The 19679-nt window shown below is 49.9% G+C and overlaps 1 protein-coding gene across 1 annotated transcript in view; it reads left to right on the top strand.

Moving 5' to 3' along the window:
• Nucleotides 1-5292: 5292 nt before the first annotated feature.
• The window catches only part of Stk40 (serine/threonine kinase 40), a 39106-nt gene continuing 24719 nt past the window's right edge, over nucleotides 5293-19679 (top strand). The window contains exon 1 of the mRNA XM_021160591.2: nucleotides 5293-5482. The gene's annotated coding sequence lies outside the window, so the exon portion shown is untranslated. The remainder of the gene's footprint in view (nucleotides 5483-19679) is intronic.

Consider the following 19679-nt stretch of genomic DNA (forward strand, 5'->3'; position numbering starts at 1 on the left):
CGTCTGTGCCTGATGCCCTGCCTGGTAAATACTGGGCTTTTGGCTCCTGTGTAGGGGCAGAGTGCAGGTCTCAAGTTGGGGGGTACACCAGGATTTACTTGGTCTAGAATGTGGCCCTGTTTCCCAGATTATCATGAAGAAATCTAATGGAAAGTGGTCTTTCCGTTGAGAGTCCTTGAGACTCTCTTCTTACTACTGTGTACTAAAGCTAAGAGTCTGCAGACCCTCATCCCTCCCTCAGGCTGGCGAGTTCAGCTAACAGGATATCAATCTCAGCCGGCCCTCCTGCTTCACATGGATACCCTGGCTTTCAGGAGGCTAAGGCACAAGGATCAGCTTCTGCTATGGGTGAAATCCTGCTTCAAAAAACCAAAACAGAGCAGTTGTAGTGGTGCACAGAGTAGGATTTACTGAAGGAGGCAGAGTCAGGAGGATCATGAGTTTGAGGCCAGTCTGCGTTACGTGCTTTAGCCAAATGGTGGTGGAGAACATCTCTAATCTCTGCACTCAGGAGGCAGAGGCAAGTGGATCTCTATGGGATTGAGGCCAGCCAGGTTTACAGAGTGAGTTCCAGGACAGAGGAACTCTATCTCCAAAAACAAAACCTGTACAAGGAGGAAATAAAATGGTCTGAGGAAGTACAGCGAAGATGCTGCACCTCACTCTGCGCAATTCTTTTCCATGCGTATGAGTGTTCTGCCTACATGTGTGTGCAGGCACCATCTGTATACATGGTATCTTCAGAGGTCAGAAGAACGCATTGGTTCCTCTGATCTGGAATTACAGAGAGTAGTGATCCAGCATGTAGGGGCATGGAATTGAGTCTGGGTCCTGTGCAGGCACAACCAGTGTTATTCATGCAGAGCTGTCTCTCCAGCCCAGGATTGGATTTGATTTTGTTTTGCTTTCTTTCTTTCCCTTTAAAGACAGTTTCACTGTGTAGCCCTGACTGCCTTGGAATTCATGTGGACCAGACTGGTCTCACTGCTTCTGCCTCTGAAGTGCACCACACCCAGCAGTGTTAGGGTTTTGTTTGTTAGTTTTTTGAGACAAGGCCTCCTGCTTCCCAGCCTGGCCTTGAACTCATGATCTTCCTACTTCCGCCTCCCAAGTGCTGGTATTGCAGGAGTGTGCCACTGCAGCCCACTTAGGTTTATCAGGTTCTTTTCTGCTCTTTAGGTCCTAGGACCAGGCAGTTCTTGGATCTTATATTAATAAGGCCAAATCTACCCACAGCTCCAGAACTCTCGATCTCTGGAGGGTCTTGTTGCCTCGCAGAGGGAAGTGAGCTAGCTCTTGTCTCCCGGCAGCCCCTGCGTCCCAGCTGGAACACACATACACACGCATGCACGCACGCACGCGCGTGCATCTCATGCTCCCACATCCAGCTTTTCCATGGTTTTCTAAATTTGTTTCTACACAGGCATTCTTTCCATTTCTTCCTGAAGGTTGGGCTTTTGGAATTCAGAAACTAAAAATAGTCTCTGCATGCTGTTGTGTCTTCTGTTCCCTGAGGTAACAAATGGAGGGTGACTTAGCTGTGAACAAGAGGGGCCCAGGAGCTCCAGGGATAAGATGGCAGTGTGTTTCAAGATGGTACTGGAGTCTAGACTGTCATGGCATTTGCCCAAGCTTTCACATCCACCCTCCTTGTCACTCCAGCCAATGTGGGGGATCCCATTGATGGCAGAACCCCCAAGAGCTGAGTGCTCAAGCAGCACTATCCATACCTATCTCTCATTCCTGGAGAGAAGAGGGTTTTTTTGGGGGGGGGTGCAATCAATGTTGTTTGAAGGAAGGAGACCACTGAAGTTTAGAATGCTGAATGGACATGTATATGTTGGCTCATGCCAGAAACATGCAAGGGACAAGAGTATGCCCTCGTCTCAGCATGGCTGAGTAGGTGGGACTTAAACAGTCCAGTGAACTCTAGTCTGGCATCCCTGGCCAAAGGGTAGGCAAAGGTAACAAGGGTCCTCGACGTTCTCATTAGCATTCCAGGAAGACCCAGAGATACAGTATATTTTGTGAGGGGATGAGAGCAGCTTAGATTCTGCAAGGGCATAGAATTCTACCAACAGCAAAGTAAGCATTCTAGGTCGCTAGTTCTGGTCATAAGCTTAATGGCTGTTAGCTAAGGTTGGAAGTAATCAGCTGGGCATGGTGGCCCATGCCTTTGGTCCTCAGAGGCAGGGGCAGGTGGATCTCACTGAGTTCCAAGGCCAGCCTGCAGAACTGTAGGTCTGTCTATGGTGAGTTCTAGGCCAGGGATACATAGCAAGACCCAATCTCCAAAGGTGGGAGGGCATGGCATGACCTTTGTTGGGAAAAATAGTATTTAAAGGAAAACAAAACAAACAGTTTTTAAATGTCACTCCAGCAAGGGAGGGGACTCCTCCCCAGCCAGTGGTTGAGTTAAATGGGAACTGCTGGGCAGCGTAATGGTGGTCAGAAGTCAACTACTGCTGCTGTGCCCTGTGTTGGGAGCTTGGTAAATCCCAGGAGGGGCAGAGCTGCAGGCTTATCCTATGTATGTGTATTAACAGCTTCGTCAGACAGGGTTTGTAAACCTTGTGATGGGCTCACGGTGAACAACTGGGAAGCTGAAGTCAGGCTTCCCATATCAATCCTGGCACTTTTATTTTGTGTTTCTTTGTTTTTGTTTTTGTTTTTTTGAGACAGGGTTTCTCTGTGTAGCCCTGGCTGTCCTGAAACTCACTCTGTAGACCAGGCTGGCCTCGAACTCAGAAATCTGCTTGCCTCTGCCTCCCAAGGGTTGGGATTAAAGGTGTGTGCCACCACTACCCGGCCTGTGTTTGTTTTTAAACATGTGGTCTCATGCAGTCCAAGCTGGCCTTCAATTTGCTGTGAAAGAAGTAAAGAAGGATGCCTTCACCTCCCAAGATACTGGGATTACATGTCGGGTTTATTGTAATACTAGGGTTGGGACTCAGCGAATCACACACGCTAAGGCCAGCATTGTACCCTCTGGGCTACTTCTCCAGCCACTGGGACTCTCTTCTGTTTCCCAGTACTCCTGGCATCCATTCTATTGCTGCTCATCCCCAGTGTGAGTTGGACACTTAGAACTTGATACACCGCTGGATGTGGTGGTGCAGGTCTATAATCCAGGCTGCTGGGGAAGTGGAAGGTAGGTTACAGGTTCAAACCCAGATAGTACTATAGAGACTGGAGAGCCAGCCTGAGCAACTTATTGAAACTTTGTCTCAAAAACAAAAGCAGTGGCGATACAGCTCAGTGGTGAAATACGTTCTACCACAGAAGAGGCCATAGGTTCAGTCCCACTCACCCCAAAAAGCAAAACCAACACCAAACCTTGCCATACTCGGGCCTTGAAGCTCGGATGCAGAGAAGCCAAAACCCAGCTGCTAAGTAGGGTTGGGGTTCTGTAGTTTGAAGAAGCTCCTGGGGGTGAGGTCTCCCCTCCTTCTGTGATAGTCTAATCTGCCTATCCCTTTTCAAGAAGCCATCTTGAGCTGTTGTGACAGGTGTCATTTTGTTATGGCAGCACCATCTGCCAGTGAGCCAGAGTTGGAGAGCCAGCAGGAGACTGTCACCACCCATGTATCTCCCAGAGATCCTTGAGTTGGTGTCCTGATGACAGTTTTTTTTTTCTTTTTTTTTTTTTAATCTCCACTGGCTGGCACTTTTAGTTTCTATTGCTTACCCTCTTTCTCCTCCTCTGCTTTGTTAAAACTTCTATATTTTGAGTCAGCTGAGAGCCTACCAGGAGTTGGGATGGTGGTGTCAGCGCCCAGTGATTCATCTTAGTGATAATTAGTGAACTGGAAAACCCAAGATTCATCCCTGTCAAAGGCAGGGCTTCCGGAATCCTTTTTTCTCCTCACTTTGTCAGAGAGAGGAGCAAAGTGGGCCCGCCTTCGGGATGCCTGCCTTTGAGTCATGTGCCTCCTAGAGGTTCCCTGACTGAGACTAGTGGGCATTTATAGGGTGTGGTTAGCTGGATGTGAAACTCCTTGGGTCCTCCCATGGTTGGTGTAATGTATTATCCCCACTTGGGCAGCCAGGATTTACACTGAATTATCTAGTTTGTAAGTGATACAATGGGGATTCAAGCTCTAGCCTTTTTGGAATCCACTAAACTTTCTTCAAGCCACAGCCCAGCCATTATTAGCTGGGTGTCACGGTAGAGGTTACCCTCTCTCTCTGAGTGCTACCTTCTGCATTTGTTAACAGGTTTCTAAAAGTGCCTCATTTTACATAAGACAGGGCCTTTGGAGCTGGTCTCATTACTAGTTATTCAGCATTATCTGCAGCTGAGTGGCCACCAAGCCAATCAAAGACATTAAGAAAGGATTCAGGCTGGGACTTCATTAAGACCAGCCTCCGGTGTCCCGACAATACCTTGTGAAAATGTGACAAATAAATAAATGCTTACTCCTAGCAGGGCTTAGTCGTGGCCACGTGTGTCTACACGTGGATACAGAATGACCCAAGTGTCATCAAGTACACTTGTTAACTCTGAGACAAAGGAGTGGGACTATGGCCGCTGGTACTGCTGCCACCGAGCCCTTCTGGCCGCTTCTACACGGCAGTGGACGGAAGCCAGGATTTTCGAGGGCCCCCAGTGAGTCACCAGACTGATGCAATCCCTTTAAAGGGCTCATCTGCTGGTGCAAGAAGCTGATTCATGGAGGGCGTGGCTGCTGAAGGAGGAGAAAGGACGGAAACTGGCAGGAGGGAGTGAGGTAGACAGCCGGCTGAAGTCGTTCATTGGAACTCTTCACTGCAATCTCCCTGGACAAGACTCTAGGGATGTCCAAGATGAACTTGGCCATCTTTGGGGTTTCTGAAGGGCCTAAAGTGAAATGAATTGTGACAGTAGCGATAGCCAATTCCTGACTTCTCTTGTACCCAACTTCAGCACTTTCCCACACAAATTTCCAGAAGCCGAGAAATGGGGATCAAGGGAAGACTACTTTTCTAAAGAATGCAGTGCAGTTGGCGGGTTTTGCAACCACTTAGAGTCGTCCCCAACCCCAGCAAGGAGAGCAAAAGTCGGTGAGGTTCTGCAGAGCCAAGGCGGACCGGCGCCTCTGTCCCAGTCCCACTGTAGATGTAGATTAGCGCTAAGTACCGCCCCCTGACTGTCCAATCGCTTTACAGATTTCGACCCAGACTCCACCCAGAACCAATTGGCGATCTTATCTGGGCTTCCTGCCTGAAGGCTTCCGCCCATCCTGAAGATGGCGCACCAACCCCAGACTCAGGCGAGGGGGCGGGAGGCGGGGCCGAGAGCCTATGCGTCACTTCCGTTGTCAGGTGGCGGCGCCGCAGCCATGGAGGGAGGCGGCGGCGGCAGCTCTGGCGGCTGCGCTGGGAGGCGGCGGTGAGCGGCTCCCACGCCCCCGGCCCGGCCCCGGCCCCCGGGACGGAGCGCCGAGCAGCCCCAACTCTGGGCTGCGGACTATGGGCAAGGAGCGCTGATTCCCCGGGAAAGGTGAGTTCGGGGTCCCGGGACGCGGAGCCGGGTGGGGGCTGCGTGCTGGCGGGGCGGGCCACCGTGGCGGAGGGACCCCGGTGACAGCCCGAAGCTGACCGGAGCGACCAGAACGGCTATAGTGAATTCCCCCTCCGCCACTGGATGTCTGTCCTTCCCGGCAGCGGGGGCGTCAGCTGCCGGGAGCCTCGGTCTTTTGCCGCAGCCCTGGGAAATGGGCACTGCCCGCCTTGCCGAGACCCACTCAACCAGTCATCGAAGCAGCCGGCGTTTGGCCCGCTCTAGTTTTCTCCCAGAGAGACCCGCTCCTCCTCTTCATGCTTCTCCCCTGACCTAGAGAGTGACTTGAAAGTTAGAACGAGTCCCCAAGGAGAGCCAGCCAAGGTTTTCCTCCTGGAGCCCTCACCCGTTGGCACCGACACCATCGCTGCTGGGGAATTTTCACATCCTGGGCGGCGTTCAGGTGCGAGTCACAGCAACCTGCTTGCCAGATCCACGTTGGGCCGGTCTTCACCGTGGGAGAGCTTGCTGTGGTCAGTGTTTCACCTGCCATCCTGGTCAGGCCCGCCCATTCCTACGATGCTTGGCCCCACCTTTCAATCTTGGGTAGGAGCTTTCGGATTCCCAGTGGCTTCTCCGTCCACCCCCACTCCCCCAGGTTGTTGGCAGAAGGAAGAGCTGACAGCCACCTTCGGTGGCAGGATAGACTTTGCTCTGTTTTAAGTCACTGGAGGAAACCGGTTGGCTTTGCTGGTTTTGAGAATCATTGAGGAAGAGGGTAGTCACGCTGGGCTGGGCACCTTTCCCTCTGGGCTGAGTAGTTTTGCATGAGATAAGGAAGAGCAAAATCCTACAGCCCTTATTTATAAACAATGCTGTGAGTTCCTCCTTAAAGGCCCTGTTAGTTGATTGTGAATTAGACTCTCTGCCAGAGATAGTCCCCATTCATTCATTCATTCATTCATTCATTTTTCACATAACAAAAGGGCCCTGCCTGCAGAGCCTAGTGCTGTGTAGTATTAGTAGGCTTTGGAGGCTCACTCCTTAAATCCTGGGATTAAAAGTGTGTGTCAACCTTGCTCTGGACTCCTTAAATTCAGATTCTGGTGCCGGCTGCTTTCTGGTTGCCCGACCTTTGATCGCTTGTATTTGTCCTCATTTGCAAACCACTGGTCATGGTAAAAAGAGTCACTATGGAGAGTTACGCTAACACCTAATAAAGAGGTTCTTATCTGAACTAGTTCACTGTCCAGCTAGAGGAAACTGACTTGCAAGCAGATAGGTGAAATGTGATCTACAAAAGCAACAGGAACTGAATGCTGAGGGAGCCCAGTGGGGAAGCTGCTAGCTCAGTCTGGGAAGCCTGGGCAGTAGTGACAGGAGGATAGTGACTGGAAGGACAGAAAGGGGAGGGAGGCTTAGTCATGTAAAATGGGAGATGCTATTTGGAGAGAAGTACAGAGAATCAGAGAGAGACAACCTCAGCTGTGTCAATAGAGTAGTATGGAAGCCGACAGGGCACAAAGTAAAGCAATATAAGTTAATGAAAAAAATGAGCATCTCATGGATCATTTGGAACTTTGTGTCCAGTGCACAAGAGGCCAGTAAGCTTTTAGCTGAGGAGTGACCGGACTAGATCTGTATCTTAGATCGCATTCTCTGAGGAGCTGAGGAGGGTGAGAGAGCTAGACACCTCGTCAGAGACCATCACATGCTTCCAAGAAGAGAGTTGGTATAGACCTACTGGACCTGTGCTGAGAAGGCACCGTGTGGTCAGTACTAGGTGGACAACCCCAAAGTGCTCCCCAAAGTGCTCTTCTCTCTCTGAGACCTCAGGTTGTTTAAGCTGCTGGCAAGGTAGGGCTTTCCTCCCAGAAGGCCAGATGTAAAGGGGGTTACATTTTCTCTCCTGTGCCTTTAACGGATAAGACAGTAGTTTGAAGGCTCAAACAGGTCTGCTTCTAATCCCTGCTCAGCTAACCAGATTTCTCACTGTAAAAGACACAGTAGGACTTCTTCCCCAATAGGGCTGTCGTGAGGATCAAGACAGATATTAGAGTTAGGACTCAGCGTTCACTGTGCAGTAGACGCTTGGTGAATGGTAGTTTTCGTGGCTGGAGAGCTTCTGGGACCCACTTGAAGCAATTGACAGGAGCTAGAGCTGTGTCCCACGGAACTGTTTGTTCTGAGGGGTCACGAGAGCGCTGCGGTTCATGTATTCTTTCTGAAAAGAAAATGGGGCTTTCCCAGGCTGGACTGTCGATTTGTCTCTCTCCTAAAGCCTTCTGCAGGAGCAGAAGCAGAGCTAGCCATGGTAGTGTCGGGAGGCAGAGCAGACAGACCTCCATGAGTTCTAGTCTATGCTGGTCTACGTAGTGAGTTCTAGAACAGTTAAGGCTACATAAAGAGACCCTGTCTTAACCCTGCCCCAGCCCCCAGAAAAGTAGAACTACTGAGAAATAAGATTGTTTGGCCTTGAGAGACAGGGTCTCTCTTTGTAGCCCAGGGTGGCTTCAAATTTGTGTCTGGGCTTACAGATTTGTGCCTTCACACCGGGCTGAGAAGTAGCATTTAAAGCATGAACTGGAGGGAATGTATGTCTCGTTCTCTGGAGTCCCCTCTGATGAGCCTGCTCTGGAACCTGAGTTAGCCTCAGCAGGAAGGGTCATGCTCGATGCACATGTGCTCCACCATCCTTACGTGTGTGGTGGCTCAGGGTAGAGACTCTCTGCAGTACACCTGTGAATTTCCACGTGGGACTGCCACATGCTAGGGGCAGGGGCAAGGGAAAGGAGAGAGGGACAGGCACCCCAATCCATTGGCACTTGCACAGGTATTGGGGAGTCTTTCCCAGAAGTCTGTGCAGCATGAAGTACAGATCAAGGGAACAGAAAAAACGACCTTCCCGGGGACGAGGATATGGAGAGGGTTAGAGAGACTTTGAGGAGCCGGTAGGTTTCTGGGGTTTTGTGAAGCACTCTAGGCCCCTAGGTAGAAGTGGTGGTGGTGGGGGGTGTGCACGTGCTCTCATATCATGGTTTTGGTGCCATAGGAGTTCCATCACAGAATATAACAGGACTTGGCTGCAGGATATGTGGGAGAGAGAAACTAGAGAGAGAAGCAGGCACTCAGTGAAGATGTTTGAGCATTGGTACTCTGTGGTGATGGATGCCTGTGTGCTGGAAACACCTGCATCTTCCAAAGAGCCCTCTGGCTTCAGAAGAGCGGTGGGCTGGGGAGAAAGTGGGTGCTTCAGGCTAGTGAGGGCTTGGGTCAGGGCAGAGTGGGTAGAGGTGGGGCAGGCTTCCTGCTGGTTCGCCTGTATCTCCACTTTGGGCAAGGGCAGCCTGTCTGTCTTCACCTTTCTTCTGCTCACATTTGACCACAGAAGTGAGCTTTGTCAAGTTTCAGAAACTCTAGTGTGTTCCTCCCGTCTGCTCACAGCTACCTTGATTAAGCACAGCGGGAGGATCCCTGAACAACCTCATTTAGAGGTGGTTTCAGAGCTCCCGTGGAGATCCTACCTAGGAAGGCCATGAAATAAGATTAACTTTCTGCATTGATCAAGCAGCTGCACATGCCCCAGCACTCAGGGGCAGAGGCAGGCTAATCTCTAAGGTCAAGGCCAATCTGGTCTAGGAAAACCAAAAACCAAAACTAAACAAACAAACAAACAAGGAGAGGAGGAAGAGAAGGAGGGGAGAGTAGGGTATGTTTCTGTTGGTAGATGCTTGGCACTCATCTCTAGTACTACAGAAAACCGGGGCATTGGTACATGCCTGTCATTTAGCATTGGGGAGGAAGAGACAGGAGAAACACATTGGTCTCATCTGCATAGAGAATTTGAATCCAGCCTGGGATACATTAAACCCTGTCTCAGGTAAGGTGGCTGTAAGAAAGTGGTCTGAAACCAGAGCAGAAAGTAAGATTGTGCCGGGCGTGGTGGTGGCCTTTAGTCCCAGCACTCGGGAGGCAGAGGCAGGCGGATTTCTGAGTTTGAGGCCAGCCTGGTCTACAAAGTGAGTTCCAGGACAGCCAGGGCTATACAGAGAAACCCTGTCTCGAACCCCCCCCCCCAAAAAAAAAAGTAAGATTGTAGCCTTCAGGGTGGCCCCCAGCCCCACTCCACATCTTAGCAAGCCATGGAATCCTGAGCCCAGAGGGAAGAGGCTAGTATCGCATGTTTGATTGGCTTGCTATTTTAGAGATGGTTCTATTTATATGCTTGTCTTTCTAGTAAACACTATCTTGGGTATAACTGAGCAAGCTCTTAGCTAGACTGACTTTTTTTTTTAAGATTTATTTATTATTATAAGTAAGTACACTGTAGCTGTCTTTAGACACCCCAGAAAAGGGCGTCAGATCTCATTATGGATGTTGTTGCTGGGATTTGAACTCAGGACCTTCAGAAGAACAGTCAGTGCTCTTAACCACTGAGCCATCTCTTCAGCCCCCCTTTTTTTCTTACTTATTTTTTGTTTGTGTATGTATGAGGCTGCATGAGTTTATGTGCCCTAGAGCTTGGGTTACAGATGGCTATGAGCTTTCTGATGTGGGTTCTGTGAGCTGAACCCAGGTTCTCCAAGGGCAGTAAGTGTTCTTAACCACTAGGCCATTTCTCAAAACCCTGACTTTCCTCATACATAGAGTTTAGACCACCTGAGGGAACAAATGCCTAGAAGAGAGCTATTGCCTCAAAGCTGCTTCTTTGACAAGGTCCTGCCCTAATAGCCCAGGTTGTCCTCAGAGTTCCTGCATAGACCAGGCTGACCTTGAACTCACCACCCTCCTTTCTCAGTCTCCTGAAGGCCAAGCCTTCATAGCTACCCCCCAGCAAATATCTGCTCATGAGAGAACAGGGAGAGCAGCCCATCTTTCTCCCTCGCAGACCTGAGGCAGATAAGGGGATAAGTGGGTGGGTGGGAATGTGGACTCTAGGGGCTTAGCTCTATGTTAGGCTGATGTTTTCAAGAAAACCCCACTGTCAGGAAACAGTGTCCCCTCTAAATATGCATGCGGACTGCCACCTACCCTACAGGAGGGCGTTTGCTGCCCAAGGGTCCAGAATGAAGGGAGTGGACTGTCACAGGAGTGGGGACTGGAGAAAACGGGATTGACCTGCTAGTTATCTGCCTTTACGACTGGGCACAGTTGGTATTGCATGATGAGGTGTGTTAGAGGGATAGCAGTGCTTTTAGGGAGAGGATTTCTGGCCTTTGGGTGACTTGGTCCAACATACCGTGGGACTTTGGACCCCATGGCTGGCACTTTCCAGGTCTGGCCAGAAAAGTCCTGCTACTTTTGCAATAAGTTTGGTGCTGGAAGCATCCCAGGCTACGGGTGCATCATGGGCAAGGGGCGTGTTTTCTCCTGGAAAAAATAGGAAGGAAATTAAAAACAACAAAAGGTTCAAACCAGCAGAGGTTCCCTGTTGATTACTGTGGACACTGCACTGGATGGCCTCTGTGGGGTAGGGCTTGTCTCTACTTTACAGAACAGCTTGTCAGGGATCAGGGGGATTAAGGAGCCTGCTCTGTTAAACAGCCAGTGGTGATGGAACTGGGGCTTTCCACGTCCATCTCTCTGTGACTCTGGAGCCCATGCTACCCCTTCCTCTATCCTGGCCAGGCGCTGGCCCCAGGGAGCCCAGTCCCCAGAATCTTGGAATCAAGAGCTGTAGGGCTGGAAAGGACCTTGATGAGGCTGAAGCAATCCTTCCCTTGGCTGAAGAATGGAACTGCCACTGCCTGGAGGCAAGGTCCTCTCTTCGGGTCCCCGTGGGGAATACATAGAAACATTTTAAACCATGTTAGCCACAATCAGACCTGGCTTCAGAAGCCAGCTCTGTCACATGCTGGCCAGATGACCTTGAACAAAATCATTCTGACCCCAGTGTCCTCTGCTGTAAAAGGAGGATAACTGTTCCTGCACTGAGGCTGAGAATAGGTTACTGTGATACCAAGTGTCGCTTAGTGCCTGGCATAGTCAGGTTCCAGTGCTGTCTCTATTAGTGATCTGTGAATATCCCCAATAAAGTGACAGCTCAAGCCTGCCTTCAGTCCAATGGCTACCAGGTGGCAAACAGGAAGTTCTTTATAGACTTGTTTGCAAGCTGTCTGAGGGAGATTGTACTTCCCAGGAGTATTGACCTTGGCCCTTCCTTCCTCAGCTCCTGGGACCCCCTTGCCTAAGCAGACAGCTCCATAAGACTGGGGCACTAAGCTTCCACCTGCCACCAGAGTACACCTTCTCAAGAAGCAAAATTATCATTATAATAACTATAGGGAAATAACCAAAGAATGCAAAAAAATATGAATAAGAAATACAAAAGCCCCCCTTCTCTCTGGATTCTTCTCAAAACTCCCTGTGTACATTGAAGGGTGTTAATTTCTTTAACCAAAATAGGTTCATATGCACATGCAGTATTGGATCATATGCACATACAGTATTGCAGGGTGCTTGTTTTTCTCAAGATGGGATTTCTCTGTGTAACCCCGGCTGTCCTGGAACTTTCTCTGTAGACTTGGCTAGCCTTGAACTCAGAGGTCCGCCTGCCACTGCCTTCCAAGTACTGGAACTAAAGATATGCAGCCTTGGTGGTCGTGGTGGTGGTGGTGTTTTTGATAGGGTCTCATCAAGCCCAAGCCAGTCTGGAAATCACTGAAGTTGACCTAGAACTTGTGAATCTCCTACCTCAGCCTCTAAGTACTGGGGTTACAGGCATATGCCTCAGTGCCCAGTTTCTGTGGTGTTGGGAGGCAGGCAAGTGCTCTCCTAGCTGAGCTACATCTAAAGCCCAAAGTTGTGAAATTTAACTTTGTATGGCTCTGATCCAAATGGCCTTGTGTGTAGGATGACGCAGTGCTTCTTTTTAAAGCCATTGCAGACAGCATAAGGGAAAGTTGCATGTCTGTGTGCTCAGCCTGAGCTTTCCCGCGCCACTCTGAAAACCTGGGCTAGACACTGGCGTGGTTCCTCTCATGCATGTTGGTTCTGAGGACAGTCCCTCGGGGTGCACCATACTTGGGGGCAGTGCCACCACCACCCCCATCTCCAGGTGAGGAAGCTATGAGCCCAGAAACAGGTGTCCAGGTCACAAAGTAGACAAAAAGGTGGCTCTTAGGCACAGCCAGCCCTTCTTTGATCTCTTGTTGCTTTCTCTTTGCCTGATTTCAGCTATTTTGAGTGTCAGTACTTGAACTCCATATGGGACCCTGTGGCAGCCGTGTAGTTGGGCTTAGTCAAGCCCCCAGAGCAGTAACTGATATTTTGAGCTGAAGGGCCCCTGAGTCACATGCTAGGATCTTCCTTGCTGTGAGTTTCTTTTCTAGCCAGTGAGCTAGAGCGGACTGGTATGACAAAGGGAGAGCTGTCAGTGACTTGCGCCAATATCCCTTCTTCACAAGGCCCCTTGCAGATCCAAGACCCATCACAAATGTCTACCAAGCCAGTGTGCTTGGCTGCTTTTCTGGATGGGAGATACCAGGCCAGCACAGCTCGAGAAAGAGCTATTAAGATTGTCCCTTCCTCTGACACCCACACGGCCTGACAGATTATTGTTGTCACATCAGCTGCTTCCGGAGGCAGGGAGGAGGGGGTCAGCTGGTGACAGGACTGTGGACAATACCCTAGATCCCATTCTGGTGGCTTCTAAGAGTGACTGCTGGGGAAATGCCCTCAGGAGCAGCCAGCCCACTTGAGCACTCACAGGAACTGGTGATGCTCTGGCTTTTTTCTAAAACTGCTCCGAGTTTACCCCGACCAGCACTTCAGTCTTCTAGTGGAGCCCATGGGGGACTCCTGAAGGCTGTAAGTGGTGATTACACAATCTCCTCGTATGGGGCTCATTTGTAAAGCCTGCCTCCTGGAGGAGACAAGACCTGGATCCCCAGGCTGCAGAGTGGGCTTTTAGGTCCCTTCTGCGCCCAGCTGCAGTGCTCAGCATGACCAAGTGCTGCTGGGGACAGGCTGCCTAATGGCAGTGGATGTACTTTGGGGGAGCCGTGCAGGCCCTTTGCCAGCACCCCTCCCACTTCCCCCTGGCTGAGTCACTTCCTCTCTGGCTGCCGCAGGTATTCTCCCACAGGCCCAGAGCAGAGCCGCCTCAGTGGGTGAGGCTCGCTCTGTGTAGCCCTCTCACTGGTAACCCCCAGGCAGTACAGTGCAGCCAGCGTGTGGAGAACGAGGCAGTGGTATATTTTCCTAACAAACTGGAGCTGTGTGTATCCTCTTGCATTTACAAAGTGAGCAGAGTCGGCACTGTTGGGGAATAATGAGGATGACAGTACACGCATGAGTCTTTGTCACCAGGGAATCCTGGCTGGAGTCAAAGGATTACTAATCCATCTCCCCAGCCCCCCAGCATCCATCCGGAGCACAAAGCCAGGGCTTGCAAGGGCTTCCGGTAGTTCCTTTGAGAGCAGGAGAGGATTCACTCCCCTTTCAGCCACACCTGTCATGCCATTCAGGTTTAAAGGGATAGCCCTGATGTCTGTCTCCGTCCAGTCAGGAGAAGAGAGCTAGCTGCCAGCTCCAAGTTCTGGTTTCTCGGTCATGAAACAGACATTGGCTCTGCAGGTACAGTTTCTTGATAGGGCGCTTGTCTCTATGCTTAAGGACCTGGGTTCTATCGCCAGCATTCTAACAACAAACAAAAATAGACGAATGAGAAAGTTATAAGAATTAAAAAGAGGAGGCTGGAGAGATGGCTCAGTGGTTAAGAGCACTGACTGCTCTTCCAGAGGTCCTGAATTCAAATACCAGCAACCACATGGTGGCTCACAACCATCTGCAATGGGGTCTGATGCCCTCTTCTGGTGTGTCTGAAGACAGTTACAGTGTACTCATATATATAAAACAAGTAAATAAATTTAAAAAGAAAAATTAAAAAGAACCCAGGCAGGGCATGGTATTGAATCTCTGTAATCCTAGCACTTGGAAGGCAGAGGCACAGGAGACTCACACGTTCAAGGTTAGCCTGGTCTGCATTCTGAATAAGACCCTGCATTTAGGGGGAGGGGGAAAAAAGCCCTAAAAATGGATCCTAGTAATTAGCCCTTCAGGTACAAGCTGAAAATTCACGTGTCTGGAGAGATTCTCTACCAGGTCACCTATACACACAACAGGGGCATTTGTCTTTCTTCTGCCAGCCCCAGGATAACAGCTGATCTTTTGGACATCCTATGAAGGAAATGTTACCACTCCCCTTTTCAAAATGAGGAAACTGAGGCACACAAAGGGTTGACTGGGTTAACAGAGCAAGAGAGAGATGGAAGCTAAGTCCTGAACCCTGGTTTACACGACCCCATGTTGGTCTTGCTCTCCTGTCTGATATTTGGGTGACTGCCCGTGGTTTGAAACCCTCATTCCTGGGCTGTGAGTTCCTCTTGCTTTCTTGAGTATAGAGAGCAGATCTGTAGGGAGGCTGGCTATCTCAGGTGTGTGGGGACAGTTACAGAAACAACAAGCTTATGCAGATTTAGGATGGGAAAACGTATTCCTGCCGGAGTTGCACTAATTTTTTCTAGGAAATATGCATGCTCCTATGTGTGTCAGGGAGGATCAGTTAGAATTATGTATTTGCAGCTGTTTTGTAAACTTTAAAGCTGTAAGTAGGGCTGGAGAGATGGCTCAGTGGTTAAGAGCACCAACTGCTCTTGCAAAGGTCCTGAGTTCAAATCCCAGCAACCACGGTGGTAGCTTACAACCAAGCAACAATAATGAATCTGACTCCCTCTTCTGGTGCATCTGAAGACAGCTACAGTGTACTTAGATATAATAATAATAAAGAAGTTTTTTTTTTTTTTAAAGATTTATTTATTTATTATATGTAAGTACACTGTAGCTGTCTTCAGACCCTCCAGAAGAGGGAGCCAGATCTCATTACGGATGGTTGTGAGCCACCATGTGGTTGCTGGGATTTGAACTCCAGACCTTCAGAAGAGCAGTCGGGTGCTCTTACCCACTGAGCCATCTCACCAGCCCATAAAGAAGTTTTTAAAAAGCTGTAAGCAAAAGTCACTTAGAGATAAAATGTAAGAATGTAGAGCTCCCATGTGGATTCTGAGAGGTCTTGCATCTCTTACACAGGTTGGTCTGTACCTTCCTCATTGTGGGGTTCTATACAGAAATGGGTTTGGTTCCATGATTGCGATGTCTTTCTGCTCTTCAAACAACCCAGTGTAGACCATGTCCTGCCTCATGCATTTCTGACATGGGCCTTTGTTTCTCTTAGGGTAGCCCAGCTAGCTTTGACCCACAGTGATCCTCTTGTCTCAGCCTCACTAGTACTGAGGCGTTTCTTTTTGTATCTTTTCCTTTGGTGGGGGAAGGAGTAGGGGATTGTGGGGCAGCTCTCACCATGTAACCCAGTCTAGGCTCAGACTGCCTTCCTGACTCTACTTCCTGATGCTGGGATTATAGGCATGTGTCACTGCACAGTATGCCAGGGGATTTTTTTTTTTTTCTGGTTAACCTGCCCAATGCCAGCAGAGTTTTTGTGTCTTGTCCTGAGCTAGTAGACACTTCCTAGTCTGTCCGGCTCTGTTCTCATCTGATCCCATTTCAGTCCCAGCCTGGCAGAGGGCAGGGTTCACCCGTGAAGAGTAACACTTGTGCCTCCATACCCAGCTGTCTATCCCCTGCCCTGACACTGGCCTCCGTGCCTCGTAGATGCATGGCCTATTTTCTCTTGGCTTTTTGGCAGGCACAGGCTAGGCTCAGCTAGCAGAGTCAGACTTGCTCTCTGGGAGCCCACAGCCTGGGCTGGGGTGAAGGTAAACAAACCAATAGTCACAGCCCAGTGGGAGGGTGCAGAGGTATGCTCTGGTGTTCTGGGCTGGGTGGTAGAGAAGGCCACCTAGCCCTGGCAAATGGCTGGGAGTATCTGGTTTTTAGTTTTTTTTTTTTTCGAGACAGGGTTTCTCTGAACAGCCCTGGCTGTCCTGGAACTCACTCTGTAGACCAGGCTGGCCTCAAACTCAGAAATCTGCCTGCCTCTGCCTCCCGAGTGCTGGGATTAAAGGTGTGCACCACCACTGCCCGGCTGGGAGTATCTGTTGTAAGTGACAAGACACTTCAATGAGGACGGTGAGATGACAGGGAGGCCAGAGAGAAGAAGGGTAAGGCAAGACTGTTCATGGCACATACAGCTGCCATGACTCATGGGCTACATTTAGCGTCATATAAGGGCAGTGAGGTGGGGGAGGTAGCAGGTCTGGCAGCCTTACTGGAGAGCTTGGGTTTCTTCCCTGAAAACTGGGAGCCTTGCAGGACCTCTGCAGTAGATAGCTGATGATGCTGCTGCCCAATGGACTATGTCTGTCCAGCCTGTTACCCAGTTAGCAGAGGCAGTGGCTTGTGTTTGATGGAGTGGTTCCTGCATCCTTTTTATCAGCCAGAAGGAGAGCAGTGGCTCACTGCTCCGCCCTTGGTGCAGAGAAGTGCCTAGGATGCGTTGCAGAAAGGCGCCACCAGGTGGTGGACCTGAAGATTACAGAACCCTCACCCCCCCCTCCCACCCACCCCCCTTTTCTTAGCCATATAAGACTAAATCAGTTCATGACAAGCTGACTCTGCCCAGCAAGAATGAGGTTTCAGGTTCCCCCGCTGCAATTATGTACTCAAATTGGCCCCTTTAAACTTGTGAACTGAATCTGGGGAGTTAGTCCAGCAGGTAGGACTTTGTCCTGTGTCTCTAAGAATACAATGCCAAACATCATGGTTGTTGTTCACTCCTAAACACTTGTACATCTAAGAAAGCAAGGGCATTATGTTATATAACCCATATACTTTTCACTCCAGGAAGTGTAACTGAGGCTGGAGAGAGACTCAGTGGTTAGGAGCACTGGCTGCTCTTCCAGAGGACCTGAGCTTGGGTCCCAGCTCCCACGTCACAACTGCCTAAAGTTCACTTCTAGAGAATCCAGTGCCCTCACACACTTGCATATGAATAAAAAATGTAAATAAACATTAGGAAGAAAGTGTAGATGACACTACCATTGTCATATATTTATACATGCATACACATGCTCGAGCACACACACAGTGCAGGTATCTATTCTTTGCTGGATGCCTCTGTCCTTCATTACCCCTTGCTGTGTACCTTTATTGCCTTTACTTTCTTTTACCTTGCTGTTTGTTGAGACTAGGTCTCAATGTGTAGACTAGGCCAGAATTCAATCATGTAGACCACACTGACCACAAACTCAGAGATCCACCTGCTTCTGTCTCCTGAGTGCTGGGATTAAAGGTGTGGGCCACCACCAAAGACTCACTTTGTGGCACATATTGGTCCAGAATTCACTTGTTAGCCGCAAACTCAGAACAGTCCTCCTGCTCCAGCCGTCCCTGTGGTGCTGAGACTGCAGGCATGAACCACCATACCCAGTCAGTGTAGCCCCTTTTCTCTTTCTCTCTCTCTCTCTCTCTCCACCAGTCTGTCTTTGAACCTGCTGTGTAGCCAAGGATGAGCTAGAATGGCTGATCTTGAAGTGCTTGTCCCCCCCCCCCCATCCTGTGGTCTCAGTCTGTGCCTCCTCACCCAGTGTCAGCTTTTCTGTAACTCACACTGATGCTTTTGAAGCATACAGATCCATTTTGTTGAAAGGGCCTCAACCCAGGGTTATCCCAATTAGGATTCATTTTGCACATTTTAGCTAAGGAAAAGTATTCTCTTTAATGCATCTTTGCAAAGTGTGCCACACAAGGAAGCCCATGGCGCTCGCTCTGTGGTCAGCAACAGTAACTCCTGCCCTTTGGGTCAGACAGTAGCTTGCTCTTCTCCAGTTGGATTGCTGCATTGTTTTGAGGAAAGCATGCGTCCAGAACTAGCCCCACAGAGTCTTTCAGTGGAGAGGAAGGTTTAGAGCCCAGCATGCATGCTTCCCCAGCCCTGCCCCAAAGGGTCTTAGGCTGGAGGTGCCACATCTTCGATTCTGGCTCTCCCCTAACCCCCACACTACCCCAACTGGAATGGCATGGTGGAACTGTCAGAGATGGCTTCATCACCTTGGTCAGCCCTTACTGTGTGCGCCTCAAGCAGAGTAGTGCCAGCTGGTGTGCCGGTCCTAGTCTGCAGAATGTAGTGTCTGCTCTCTGAAGGACCAGCAAGCACAGTCATGTGATGATGTTCTGTGCCTCTGCTCAAAAAAACAGGTGTTCCTGTTGACACCCCTTCCCCCCCCCCCCCCCCCCCCGCCCCCTGTCAGCTGTGCCCAGCCTTCTCCAGCACACACCTGGCTCTCCTTTGTTCTGCCCAGCTCTACTCCAGGCCCTCAGTAGCTTAGCTGCCCAGGCTCTGCCCTTCTCCTGCTGAGCTACAGGGCTACGCTCAGCTTAGCCACCAGTCCTCAGACCTATATATAGTCTCGAGGCATCAGATTGGACACCCCTCGAGCCTAGGTACCCTCCCACTTCTTCCTGTTCTCTCTAGCTTTCAGTCCAGTGACTGTTCCTTTTCCCTTGGACAGGAGAAAAATCTATTTTGTTTGTCCTCACCCTGTGGCCCTGGCTGGCCAGGAACTTGCTGTGTAGACGGGGCTGAACTCAATCTCACAGAGGTCCTTTTGTTGGGACTCTGTTGTAACTATGCACACACCCAACTGTAGGCAGGTTTCTAAGCACAATTTATCAAATGCTTCTACTATCTCAACAAGTTCTCTGCTAAACCTTTTGTGTGAGTTATCCCTCATAACTCATAGACAGCTATGGAAGTGTGGAAGGTGTTATTCTCTGTAGATGTAGATGGAAAAAGAACCTTGCCCACAGCTTGTCACCAGTGACCGTGCGTGCTGGGATCGCGTCTGCATTTGACCTACTCCAAACTCTTTGGTTGCCAACACAAGGGACTGGGCTGGGCATGAGACAGCTGAAACCAGAGTCCCTTTGACCGAGGTACATTATTATAGCCAAGATGCTCTTGGTACCCTGGGCAGTGACTCTGGTTTGTTTTTTTTTTCTCCCTTGGAGAATCCAGAGCAGGTCCAGACTCCTAACCGATTCATGGCAAATGAGATGCAGGGTCGGGGCAGGTTGGTCTTCTGCCCTCATTTCCAGGGCCAGGTGAGGAAGGTAGAGATATAGCGTTCCTGCCTTCAGTAGAAAATGCCAAAGGTAAAGACTGGAAGATATTAGGCTGCACGGCTCAGGAGCATATATTCTTACTGCTTTTTTTTTTTTTTTTCTTTTTTTTTTTTTT

This window comes from Mus caroli, chromosome 4, assembly GCF_900094665.2.
Source record: "Mus caroli chromosome 4, CAROLI_EIJ_v1.1, whole genome shotgun sequence".
NCBI classification, from domain to species: Eukaryota; Metazoa; Chordata; class Mammalia; order Rodentia; family Muridae; genus Mus; species Mus caroli.